This window comes from Anser anser (genome assembly GCF_964211835.1).
Source record: "Anser anser genome assembly, contig: HAP1_SCAFFOLD_290, whole genome shotgun sequence".
NCBI lineage: Eukaryota > Metazoa > Chordata > Aves > Anseriformes > Anatidae > Anser > Anser anser.
In genome coordinates, this window is record NW_028153878.1 from 52,501 (window position 1) to 65,789 (window position 13,289).

General features: G+C 48.7%; 1 long non-coding RNA gene across 1 annotated transcript; it reads left to right on the forward strand.

Annotated features, from left to right (window-relative positions):
* Positions 1 to 3,529: 3,529 nt before the first annotated feature.
* LOC310891232 lies at positions 3,530 to 9,965 on the forward strand. The gene is made up of 2 exons (XR_014577487.1): positions 3,530 to 4,223; positions 9,557 to 9,965. It is a non-coding gene; the product is annotated as an uncharacterized lncRNA (long non-coding RNA).
* The last annotated feature ends 3,324 nt before the right edge of the window (positions 9,966 to 13,289 follow it).

A 13,289-nucleotide genomic window follows, 5' to 3' on the forward strand; every position in this document is an offset into this window, starting at 1 on the left:
CGGGTAGACCTGGCCTCCCTAACGAGGCTGGGGGGGGCGCGGGTAGACCTGTCGGCCCCCTCGGAGCGAGGCGCGCGTCGGCCCCGTTCGCGAACTCCTCGACGGTGTGCGCGCTCGGTCCTTTCCGAGCGGTGGGTACACCTGGCCTCCCTAACGAGGCGGGGGGGGGGCGCGGGTAGACCTGTCGGCCCCCTCGGAGCGAGGCGCGCGTCGGCCCCGTTCGCGAACTCCTCGACGGTGTGCGCGCTCGGTCCTTTCCGAGCGGCGGGTAGACCTGGCCTCCCTAACAAGGCTGGGGGGGGGCGCGGGTAGACCTGGCGGCCCCTCTCGGATCGAGGCGCGGGTCCCCGTTCGCGACCTCCTCGACGCCGTTTGCGCTCGGTCCTTTCCGGACGGCGGGTAGACCTGGCCTCCCTAACGAGGCTGGGGGGGGGGCGCGGGTAGACCTGTCGGCCCCCTCGGAGCGAGGCGCGCGTCCGCGTCTCGCAGGGCGTGCGCGCCCGATCGGTTCCGGGCGGCGGGTAGACCTGGCCTCCCTAACCACGCGGGGGGGGGGGGGGCGGGCGCGGGTAGACCTGTCGGCCCCCCTCGGAGCGAGGCGCGCGTTCGCGACCTCGACCTTGCCTGGCCGGATTGCTTTAGCTGTTTTTGAAAATAAATATTATTATTGTTGTTGTTGTTGTTGTTATTTTTTATTATTTTATTATTATTATTATTTATTATTATTATTACTCATTATTACTTATTATTATTTTATTATTATTATCATTATTATTATTATTTTCACCATTATTTAATAATAATAATAATAATAATAATAATAATAATAATAGTCATAATTATTATTATTCTTAATGTTGCCTGTTTTCCGCTGCGGCTTTAGGAATTACTTACCGTCTTTCGAAACCTCGCCCCCCCCCCCCCCCCCCCCCAGGCGAACAGCAGTGGAGCTCACCTGGCGGCTCGCCAGGCGGCAGGGGTCGTGGAATAGACTCGGCTGGGTGGCCGACCCCCACGCCCCCACCCGCCAGCTCCAAAGGCACGGTTGGCGGGCTGCGGGGAGGCCAAATTAGGTGACCTAGCGTTCACGTGTGCGTAAACGCATCGATCGGCAAAATCGGTGGGACGGTCCGCAAAAGAAGGGCTAGCTAGCACGGCGAAGCGGAGCAGAGCGGTGCAAAGCGAGGCAAAAAAAAAAACAAACCAAAGCTCTACGAGGAAAAACCTTGTGGCAAATCAGGCCTAGGGAACGGCAAAGGAAAAAACAGCGCCAGGAAAAGCAAAGCAGAGTAGGAAGAGCAAAGACTGCAAAGCAAAGGAAATGGGTGCCGGCGATACAAACCGAATCAAAATAAGCAGCGCTAAGGAAAGCAAATGGAAGCAAGCGCAGGGAAAGCAAAGCGGAGAAGAGCGAGGAAAAGCAAAGCGAGGAAAAGGAAAGCAAAGCGAAGCTAAGCGAAGCAAAGCGCGACAAAGGGAAGCAAAGCAAAGAAGGGCCAGGAGAAGCAAAGCAAAACAGGGCCAGGGAAGACAAAGCAAAGCGAAGCGAAGCGAAGCAAAGCGCGACAAAGGGAAGCAAAGCAAAGAAGGGCCAGGAGAAGCAAAGCAAAACAGGGCCAGGGAAGACAAAGCAGAGCAAGGCAAAACAAAGCAAAGCAGCACAGGGGAAAAGCAAAGCGGTAGTTTTTGTCCTTTGGGGAATCGCGTGATGTCGCTTAGCGTCCTCGAAAACCTCACCCGACACCGTTCCCAGCCGAATAGCAGCAGCGGGACCCACCTGGAGGCTCGCGCTCGCCAGAGAGCGGCGGGGAATGCGGAACAGACGGTGCCGGGTGGCCAGCCCTCCTGCCCCCACCCTCCGGTTCCGAGGGGACAGTCACCGGGCTACGGGGAGGCCAAGGTGCGCGTCGTCCGAGGGTTTATGCGTTCGTAAATACACACCGATCGACTCGTCGGCAAAATCGGCGGGACGGTCCGCAAAGGAAGCCTAGCGCAGCAAAGCAGAGCAGAGCGTTGCAGAGGAAAGCGGAGCGAGACAGAGCAAAGCCCCGCTAGGGGAAAGAAAGCGGAACGAAGAAAAGCAAAGTCAAGGAGGGCCAGGAAAAGCAAAACGAAGCAGGGGGCGAGAGAAACCAAAGCAAAGGAGGTCCAGGAAAAGAAAAGCGGCGTCCTGAACACAAAGTAAAGCCAAACAGAGCAAAGCAGGGCCAGGAAAAGCAAAACAAAGAAGGGCGAGAAAAACCCAAGCAAAGGAGGTCCAGGAAAAGAAAAGAGGCGTCATGAATACGAAATAAAGCCAAACAAAGCAAGGCAGGGCCGGGAAAAGCAAAACAAAGAAGGGCGAGAAAAACCCAAGCAAAGGAGGTCCGCGAAAAGCAAAGAGGTGCCGCGAACGCAAAGCAAAGCAAAGCAGGTCCAGGGAAAGCTAAACAAAGAGGGACAGAGAAAAAAAAAAAAAAAAAAAATGCAGGACCAAGGAAAGCAAGGCGATGCGGTGAATACAAAGCAGAGCAAAACAAAACAAAGCACGGCAAGGAAAAGCAAAGCAGACCAAGGCAAAGCAAAGTAGCGTGAGGAAAAGCAAAGCAGGGCCAGGAAAGGCAAAGCAAAGGACTTTGAGGCGAGGCGAAGCACAGCAGGGGTAGGAGAAGCAAAGCAAAGCAGAGAAGAAAAAGCAAAGCGGCGCCAGGAATACGAAGCAAAGCTAAGCAAAGGAAAGCGTGGCCGGAAGAAGCAAAACGTAGCAGGGCCAGGGAAGGCAAAGCAGAGCAAGGCAAAGCAAAGCAAACCCTGCGAGGAAAAAGAAAGCCTTATCGGGCAAAGAAAAGTCAGGCAGGGCCAGGAAAAGCAAAAGGAATCGGGGTCAGTAAAAACAAAGCAAAACAGGGCCGGGAAAAACAAAGCGGTGCCACGAATGCAAAGCAAAGCAAAGCAGGGCCAGGAAAAGCAAAGCAAAGAAAAACAGTGCTGTGAATACGAAACGTGTAGTTCCTTAGTGTCGTCCGAAATCGCACCCCCCACCCGCCCCAGACGAATAGGGAGGGGCCCGTTGCCGGGTAACGGGGAGGCGGGCGTTCAAGAAGGCGAGGGTGTGGCAGCGGCCCCCGGTTGCTTCCGGCCGCCGGCCGCTCTGACATAAGAGGCTCCCGCTCGGTCACGAGCAGCTCGCCACCTGTGCGACTCGGTGTGGCTGGCTGCCCGGCCGGTTTGCTTTAGCTTTTTATCGTTATATAAACGATCGATAGATATTTAATATTACGTATACTACTTAAAAGTTATTACAAAAGAAAGTACTAAATAAGAGTAAATATATATATAACGAAAACATAATAAAAAGAGTAGTAGTAATAATAATCGTTGTCAGTTTCCCCCTTTACTTTTACGAATCGAGTAGTTACTTAGCGTCGTTCGCAACCCCCACCCTCCCCAGACGAATAGCAACGGGGCCCACCTGGCGGCTCGCCGGACAGCGGGGGCCACAGAATAGACCCGGCCCGGTGGCCAGATCCCTGTCCCCTTGTTAGTGTTGGGGAGAATCGAATGGATGTTCTATTAATGTTTCTCAGGTGATGGATCATACGGTATAATTAAATATTATTAAATGTACTTACATTATCAAGTAATCTATGTATACTGGAAACCTAGGGAGTACACTGAACATTTAAAGGAATCGTTGAAGGGGAACCCTGGGAGGGAACAGGTACAACCTGACCTTGGATAAGGGCCTGGAGATGATGAAATGAGTTGAAGCAGAACCAAGGAGCGGAGGGAGCATGCGTCGAGTGAGAAAGGTGAAAGAGTTCAGCGGAGAGGAAGACTCCTTACTTCATCTGGACGACCACCTGGACGACCACCAGAGTGCGCCACGCATGTGCAAAGGGGAGGGGAGCTAATTAGAATGAAAAGCGAGGCTGATGTTGCAACCTGTAATGAATATGTATACCTGACGCAATATTGTATGTATAAATAACGGCTGGGAAGTAACGGGACTTGAAGCCAGATTTGGGCACCTGCCCCGGCTTCCAGCGCTGAATAAAGCACCTTCATATAATCACTTGGTGGTTATGTGGTTGCTACGCTAACATTTTGGCGACCCAGATGGGACAGCGTGGGCACTGCTGAGGCGGATCGTGTCTCGGTTTCGCTCCAGCCGGCACCGAGGGATTCTCGGGGAGCAGTCGACCACGACCGACCTCCGCTGCTCACGACGTACCACTGGAGTGGTAAGCAAAGGTGCTTTCAACTTTGGGTATTCGGTACCGATTTGGTTGGGAAAGCCTGCCGGTCAGACGCGGCGAAAGCCACGCTCGGTTGGGCAGGGAGCTCCCGGGGTAAGCCTAGGCGCCGTCCGTTAGACAGAGCGAAAGCTCTGCAGGTTCGGCATTGGTAACTGTATTGGTTTGTGCTGAAGGGTCAGCACCAGGTATTATTGGTATGTAGAAAGCGTGCTGCTGCTGCTCCGGCAGCTTTTTAGCGAAAAGCACGCTGCTGCTCCGGCAGCTTTTGGGAAAGCACACTGCTGCTCCGGCAGCTTCTGGAAAGTGTGCTGTTGCTGCTCCGGCAGCTTTTGAGAGAGTGTGTTGCTGCAGCTTTCGGGAGAGTGTGTTGTTGCTCCAGCAGCTTTCGGGAGAGTGTGTTGCTGCAGCTTTCGGGAGAGTGTGTTGATGCTCCAGCAGCTTTCGGGAGAGTGTGTTGCTGCAGCTTTCGGGAGAGTGTGTTGTTGCTCCAGCAGCTTTCGGGAGAGTGTGTTGCTGCAGCTTTCGGGAAAGTGTGTTGTTGCCCCGGTAGCTTTCGGGAAAGTGTGCTGTTGCTGCTCCGGCAGCTTTCGGGAGAGTGTGTTGCTGCTCCGGCAGCTTTCGAGAGAGTGTGTTGCTGCTCCTGCAGCTTTCGAGAGAGTGTGTTGCTGCTCCGGCAGCTTTCGAGAGAGTGTGTTGCTGCTCCGGCAGCTTTCGAGAGAGTGTGTTGTTGCTCCAGCAGCTTTCGGGAGAGTGTGTTGCTGCAGCTTTCGGGAGAGTGTGTTGTTGCTCCAGCAGCTTTCGGGAGAGTGTGTTGCTGCAGCTTTCGGGAAAGTGTGTTGTTGCTCCGGTAGCTTTCGGGAGAGTGTGTTGTTGCTCCAGCAGCTTTCGGGAGAGTGTGTTGCTGCTTCGGCAGCTTCCGGGAGAGTGTGTTGCTGCTCCGGCAGCTTTTGGGTCCGTATTATAAGCTCAAAATGAAAAAGATTAAAGAAATTTTGGGAAAAGATGTACCTATCCCGCGGACATCCCCGCTGGGGTGTTTGCTAGCACACTGGAAAGAGGGAGGTTTTGGTCAAGAAATGCGGAAAGGAAAGCTGATTGATTATTGTAATATTTGGTGGCCACAGTATAAACTAGAGGACCAAGAAACTTGGCCTGAGAATGGAACATTGCAATATAATACAATTTTACAATTAATGCTATTTTGTAAGTGGGAAGGAAAATATGATGAACTGCCGTATGTGGAATTATTCTTTTATTTGCGCCGAAAGCCTGAATGGCAGCATGCTTGTGGAATAATGGTGCTTGAAGTTTAAACTGAGGAACGTTGTTGTGCATGTACTAAGGAGGGACGCTGTATACAGCATCAGGCAATAGAGAATAATAAGTATTATGGGAAATAATATAATATAATAATATAATAATGTATATAATAATATAATAATATAATATAATAATATAATAATGGAAATATTGATCTGGAAGTTGCGCCGTTGGCTCCGCCGGAAGAGCCAGGACAGGGAGGGAAAAGAGAAAAGGAAGATAGCAGTAGTGATGGAGAATCCCCGATTTTAGTCTCCCCGTGTCACATAGGACCCGGCAACAGCGAAGGGCAGGAGAAACTATAAATGAACAGGGAGGGAAAATAATCGCTCCCCTCAGGCAAGGAGTGGGGACAGAAGGACCGGTATATGTCAAGGTGCCTTTTTTTTTCAGCTGGGGATTTAATGATATGGAAGCAAGCAGCCGGCACCTACAGGGAAAACCCAGATAAAGTAGCTAGGATAATGAAAATGATAATTAAAACCCAAAATCCCGATTGGGATGATCTCCAGGTGATCCTGGATACTTTGATGGATTCAACAGAAAAGGACATGGTATTACGGGCAGCCAGAGAGAGAGCCCGAGAAGATATACGTAATGGATTAGTGCTTGGAAATCTAGATCAAAACTTCCCCACCGAGGATCCCCAATGGGATTATAACACAGGGGATGGAATAAGGAGGCTGGAGAGATATCAAGATTGGGTACAAATCGGGGTACAGAATGCCATGCCCCGGACCATAAATTGGTCAAAATTGTATAATGTCAGGCAAGAAAAAGCGGAATCACCTTCCGCCTTTTAGAGAGATTGAAAGAAACTAAAGAGCCCTTGGTAAAAATTCAAATAGGAAATAAGGAAGTAAAATTTTAATTGATACAGGGGCCACATATTCAGTACTCAATAGATTAAGTGGTAAGATAGGGGAAAGGAAAACTACTATTGTAGGTGCCACCGGGAAGGAGGAAATACGGCCGTTCTTACAACCCCTTGATTTACAGTTTGGAGGTAAAGAAATTACGCATGAATTTTTATATGTACCAGAATGCCCTATTCCTCTTTTGGGACGGGATTTGCTAACTAAACTATAATGTTTGAAGATGGAGAATTGATTATGAGAATCCCGGAATCAAAAGTGGGACAAATATTAATGATTAAAGAGAAGGCTGTTCCTCATATCCCAAAAGAGGTAGAAAATGCAGTAATGCCTGCAATTTGGGAAACGGACGTGCCTGGAAAATCAAAAGTAGCCCAGCCAGTAAAAATTGAACTTAAGGAAGGGGCCCGACCGGTACGGATTAAACAGTACCCGTTGAAGCTAGAAGCTAGGCTAGGGATAGTAAAGATTATAGATAAATTTCTTAGCTACCACATTCTGGAGGAATGCAAATCTGAATATAATACCCCAATTTTCCCAGTAAAGAAACCTAATGGGGAATACAGGCTAGTGCAGGACCTTAGGGCAATAAACGAAATAACAAAAGATATTCACCCAGTGGTGGCTAATCCTTATACATTGTTAACATCTGTAAAAGGAAAATATAAGTGGTTTACTGTAATTGATTTAAAAGACGCCTTCTTCTGCATACCCATTGACAAGGAAAGTAGAAAGCTTTTTGCTTTTGAATGGGAAAATCCACGGAACGGATGAAAGATGCAACTAACCTGGACAAGGTTGCCTCAAGGATTCAAGAATAGCCCGACCCTCTTCGGCGGTCAACTAGCTAAAGAAATAGAAGACTGGATTAACCAAGAACAGATTCAGGTACCAAAGGACCGATACTTGCTGCTACAATATGCGGACGATATATTAATAGCTACCGAAGGAGAGTCAGAATGTATTCAGGTAACTATTGATATTTTGAATCAATTGGGACTAAATGGGTACAAGGTTTCTAAACAAAAGGCACAAATCGCGTGCACAACAGTAATTTATTTGGGATGTGAAATTTCTCAAGGACAAAGAAAATTGGGAGTTAACCGAATACAAGCTATTTGTGAAATCCCCGAGCCGCGAAATCTGCACGAACTACGGGCTTTCTTAGGTATGGCCGGGTGGTGTAGACTGTGGGTAATGGACTATGGACTCATAGCAAAGCCCCTCTATGAAACCCAAAAGGCCTGTACATTTACCTGGGGAAAGCCACAACAAGAGGCCTTTAAGAAATTAAAAGAAGCCCTGATGAAGGCGCCTGCCTTGGGCTTGCCGGACTTATCAAAGGACTTTCAGCTGTTTGTGCATGAGAGACAACGATTGGCATTAGGAGTACTGACCCAGCGACTTGGGAGCTGGAAAAGACCTGTGGGGTATTTTTCTAAACAATTGGATGCGGTAAGCGCCGGATGGCCCTCGTGTTTAAGGGCCGTGGCAGCCACAGTCCTTTTAATACAGGCAAAAGGGGGGCCATTGGCTATCGCCCAGCCGAATGAATCTTAAGAACTACTAACCTATTGAACCCAGCAGTGTTTCTAGGAACAACTGCGGAGGAAGGAGACCTCAGTCATGATTGCGTGGAGATCATCGAACATACCTATGCCAGCAGAACAGACTTAAAAGATCAGCCTCTGGAGAGACCGGATTGGGAACTTTTCACGGATGGAAGCAGCTTTGTGGAAAATGGGACTCGTTATGCAGGATACGCGGTAACAACATCAAAGGTAGTGATTGAGGCAAATTCCCTACCTCCGGGGACTTCAGCCCAACGAGCAGAAATAGTTGCCCTGACACGAGCCCTGGAACTAAGCGAGGGTAAGAATGTGAATATTTGGACAGATTCAAAATATGCATTCGGGGTAGTCCACGTACATGGGGCATTATGGAAAGAAAGGGGAATGCTATCCTCACAAGGGACTAATATAAAATATCAGGAAGAAATATTGAAATTAATAACAGCTGTACAGAAACCCCAACAGGTGGCCATAATGCATTGTAAAGCCCATCAAGGAGGGATGTCAGAGATTGCAGAAGGTAACAGATTGGCAGATTTGACGGCCCGGAAGGTTGCGCGTGAAGTATGGAAAGCAATGGCTCTAATTCCATCGAAGGTAGGCCTCTCTTGTTTTAAATTACCTAAAGACCCAAAGTATTCAGCAGAAGACGAGAGACTTGCAAATTTGATGAAGGCCCAGAAGAATCCTGACGGATGGTATGTGACTGCGACAGGACAACTTATAGTGCCTCCTATAGTAATGCGAGAAATCTTACAAATATAACATAATGAATGTCACTGGGGTGCAGAAGCAATGGTGACCTATTTGAAACGAGGTGTCATCTCGGTACACATGTTAACAATGGCAAAGTCAGTAATGTCAAAATGTGAGCTTTGCTTAAAGAATAACCCGGTAGCAAGGAAACATGCTGAGATGGGGAGAATTAGAGCTGGAATAGAGCCTGGAGATTACTGGCAAATAGATTTCGTGGAACTGCCTAAAGCAAGAGGTTATAAATACCTATTGGTAGGGGTTGATACTTTTTCAGGATGGCCGGAGGCCCTTGCCTGTCGCACCAACCAAGCAAAGGAAACGGTAAAATGGTTACTACAGGAAATAATCCCTAGATTTGGTGTACCATTGGGTATTTCTTCAGACAGGGGACCACATTTCATTGCCAATGTGGTTAAGGAGGTTAGTAGGTTACTGGGAATCACCCAGAACACCCTATCCCACTTACTCCACCCCCATCCTATAGTACTAGCGTTAACAAGCAGGCATAGAGGAATCAATAAGATAGTAGACTAACGAAGATGCGTTAAGATTATACTTACTAATCTCTATATCAAGTTATACTCACTAACCTCTACTAACCTGATTCAACCTAATAGTAATGAAAATACTTGCTCTTGGTATGAGTGAAGTATTTTCAAAGGGGGGAAATGTTAGTGTTGGGGAGAATCGAATGGATGTTCTATTAATGTTTCTCAGGTGATGGATCATACGGTATAATTAAATATTATTAAATGTACTTACATTATCAAGTAATCTATGTATACTGGAAACCTAGGGAGTACACTGAACATTTAAAGGAATCGTTGAAGGGGAACCCTGGGAGGGAACAGGTACAACCTGACCTTGGATAAGGGCCTGGAGATGATGAAATGAGTTGAAGCAGAACCAAGGAGCGGAGGGAGCATGCGTCGAGTGAGAAAGGTGAAAGAGTTCAGCGGAGAGGAAGACTCCTTACTTCATCTGGACGACCACCTGGACGACCACCAGAGTGCGCCACGCATGTGCAAAGGGGAGGGGAGCTAATTAGAATGAAAAGCGAGGCTGATGTTGCAACCTGTAATGAATATGTATACCTGACGCAATATTGTATGTATAAATAACGGCTGGGAAGTAACGGGACTTGAAGCCAGATTTGGGCACCTGCCCCGGCTTCCAGCGCTGAATAAAGCACCTTCATATAATCACTTGGTGGTTATGTGGTTGCTACGCTAACACCCTCGTCCGCCAGTTCCGAGGGGACAGTCGCCGAGGTGGGGGGAGGTCAAGGTGTGCGTCTGAGGGTTTACGTGTTTCTAAATACACCGATCGACTCGTCGGCAAAATCGGTGGGACGGTCTGCAAAAGAAGCCTAGAGCAGCAAAGCAGAGCAGAGCAGAGCAATGCGGAGGAAAGCAGAGCAAGGCAAAGCAAAGCCCCGCTAGGGAAAAGAAAGTGGCATAAGGAAAAGCAAAGCACGGCCAGAAAAAACAAAGGAAAAAGGGTAAAAAAAAAAAAAACCAAAAAGCAAAAAACAAACAAACAAACAAAAAAAACAAAGCAAAGTAGGGCCAGAAAAAGCAAAGCAAAGCATGGCCAGGAAAGGCAAAGCAGAGCAAAGCAGCACAAAGAAATACATAGCAGAGCCAGGAACACAAAGCAAAGCAAACAAAGGAAGGCATGGCCGGGGTGGGGGGGGGAGAAAAAAAAAAAAAATGAGGGCCAGGGAATGCAGAGCAAGGCAAAGCAAAGCAGAGCAAAGCAGCACAAAGAAATGCATAGCAGAGCCAGGAACACAAAGCAAAGCAAAACAAAGGAAGGCATGGCCGGGGGGGGGGGGGGGGGGGGGGCGGGGGGATAAGGGGGGGGGGGCGAAGAAAGAAAAAAAAAAAAGAGGGCCAGGGAATGCAAAGCACAGCAATGCGAAACAAAGCAAAGCAGCACAAGACAAAGCAAAGCACTGTCTGGAATTCAAGGCAAAGTGAAGCAAAGTAAAACAAAGCAGGGCCAGAAAAGGAAAGAAAAGCAGGGGTAAGAAAAGCAAAGCAAAGCATGGCCAGGAAAGGCAAATGACAGTAAGGCAAAGCAAAGCAGAGCAAAGTAGCACAAGGAAAAGCAAAGCAGGGCCAGGAAAGGCAAAGCAAAGGACTTTGAGGCGAGGCGAAGCAGAGCAAGGCAAAGCAAAGCAAACCCTGCGAGGAAAAAGAAAGCCTTATCGGGCAAAGAAAAGTCAAGCAGGGCCAAGAAAAGCAAAAGGAATCGGGGTCAGTAAAAACAAAGCAAAGCAGGGCCAGGAAATCAAAACAAAGAAGGGCGAGAAAAACCCAAGCAAAGGAGTTCCAGGAAAAGAAAAGCGGCGTCATGAATACGAAATAAAGCCAAACAAAGCAAGGCAGGGCCGGGAAAAGCAAAACAAAGAAGGGCGAGAAAAACCCAAGCAAAGGAGGTCCAGGAAAAGAAAAGAGGTGCCGCGAACGCAAAGCAAAGCAAAGCAGGTCCAGGGAAAGCTAAACAAAGAGGGACAGAGAAAAAAAAAATAAAAAAAAAATGCAGGGCCAAGGAAAGCAAGGCGATGCGGTGAATACAAAGCAGAGCAAAACAAAACAAAGCACGGCAAGGAAAAGCAAAGCAGACCAAGGCAAAGCAAAGTAGCACGAGGAAAAGCAAAGCAGGGCCAGGAAAGGCAAAGCAAAGGACTTTGAGGCGAGGCGAAGCACAGCAGGGGTAGGAGAAGCAAAGCAAAGCAGAGAAGAAAAAGCAAAGCGGCGCCAGGAATACGAAGCAAAGCTAAGCAAAGGAAAGCGTGGCCGGAAGAAGCAAAACGTAGCAGGGCCAGGGAAGGCAAAGCAGAGCAAGGCAAAGCAAAGCAAACCCTGCGAGGAAAAAGAAAGCCTTATCGGGCAAAGAAAAGTCAAGCAGGGCCAAGAAAAGCAAAACGAATCGGGGTCAGTAAAAACAAAGCAAAACAGGGCCGGGAAAAACAAAGCGGTGCCACGAATGCAAAGCAAAGCAAAGCAGGGCCAGGAAAAGCAAAGCAAAGAAAAACAGTGCTGTGAATACGAAACGTGTAGTTCCTTAGTGTCGTTCGAAATCGCACCCCCCACCCGCCCCAGACGAATAGGGAGGGGCCCGTTGCCGGGTTACGGGGAGGCGGGCGTTCAAGAAGGCGAGGGTGTGGCAGCGGCCCCCGGTTGCTTCCGGCCGCCGGCCGCTCTGACATAAGAGGCTCCCGCTCGGTCACGAGCAGCTCGCCACCTGTGCGACTCGGTGTGGCTGGCTGCCCGGCCGGTTTGCTTTAGCTTTTTATCGTTACATAAACGATCCATAGATATATAATATTATATATACTACTTAAGAGTTATTACAAAAGAAAGTACTAAATAAGAGTAAATATATATATAACGAAAACATAATAAAAACAGTAGTAGCAATAATAATAATAATCGTTGTCTGTTTCCCCCTTTACTTTTAGGAATCACGTAGTTACTTAGCGTCGTTCGCAACCCCCACCCTCCCCAGACGAATAGCAACGGGGCCCACCTGGCGGCTCGCCGGACAGCGGGGGCCACAGAATAGACCCGGCCCGGTGGTCAGATCCCTGTCCCCTCGTCCGCCAGTTCCGAGGGGACAGTCGCCGAGGTGGGGGGAGGTCAAGGTGTGCGTCTGAGGGTTTACGTGTTTCTAAATACACCGATCGACTCGTCGGCAAAATCGGTGGGACGGTCTGCAAAAGAAGCCTAGAGCAGCAAAGCAGAGCAGAGCAGAGCAATGCGGAGGAAAGCAGAGCAAGGCAAAGCAAAGCCCCGCTAGGGAAAAGAAAGTGGCATAAGGAAAAGCAAAGCACGGCCAGAGAAAACAAAGGAAAAAGGGTAAAAAAAAAACAACCGAGCAAACAAAAAAACCAAAGCAAAGTAGGGCCAGAAAAAGCAAAGCAAAGCATGGCCAGGAAAGGCAAAGCAGAGCAAGGCAAAGCAAAGCAGAGCAAAACAGCACAAAGAAATGCATAGCAGAGCCAGGAACACAAAGCAAAGCAAAACAAAGGAAAGCATGGCGGGGGGGGGCGGTGGGGGGGGGGTTGGGGGGGGGGGGGGAGGGGGAAGAAAAACAAAAATGAGGGCCAGGGAATGCAAAGCACAGCAATGCAAAACAAAGCAAAGCAGCACAAGACAAAGCAAAGCACTGTCTGGAATTCAAGGCAAAGTGAAGCAAAGTAAAAGAAAGCAGGGCCAGAAAAGGAAAGAAAAGCAGGGGTAAGAAAAGCAAAGCAAAGCATGGCCAGGAAAGGCAAATGACAGTAAGGCAAAGCAAAGCAGAGCAAAGTAGCACAAGCAAAAACAAAGCAGGGCCAGGAAAGGTAGAGCAAAGGAAAGAAAGAAATTGAGGCAAGGCGAAGCACAGCGGGGGTAGGAAAACAAAGCAACGTAGAGAAGGAAAAGAGAAGCAGTGCCAGGAATACAAAGCAAAGCTAAATAAAGGAAAGCGTGGCCTGAAAAAGCAAAAGAAAGCATGCGCAGGGAAGGCAAAGCAGAGAA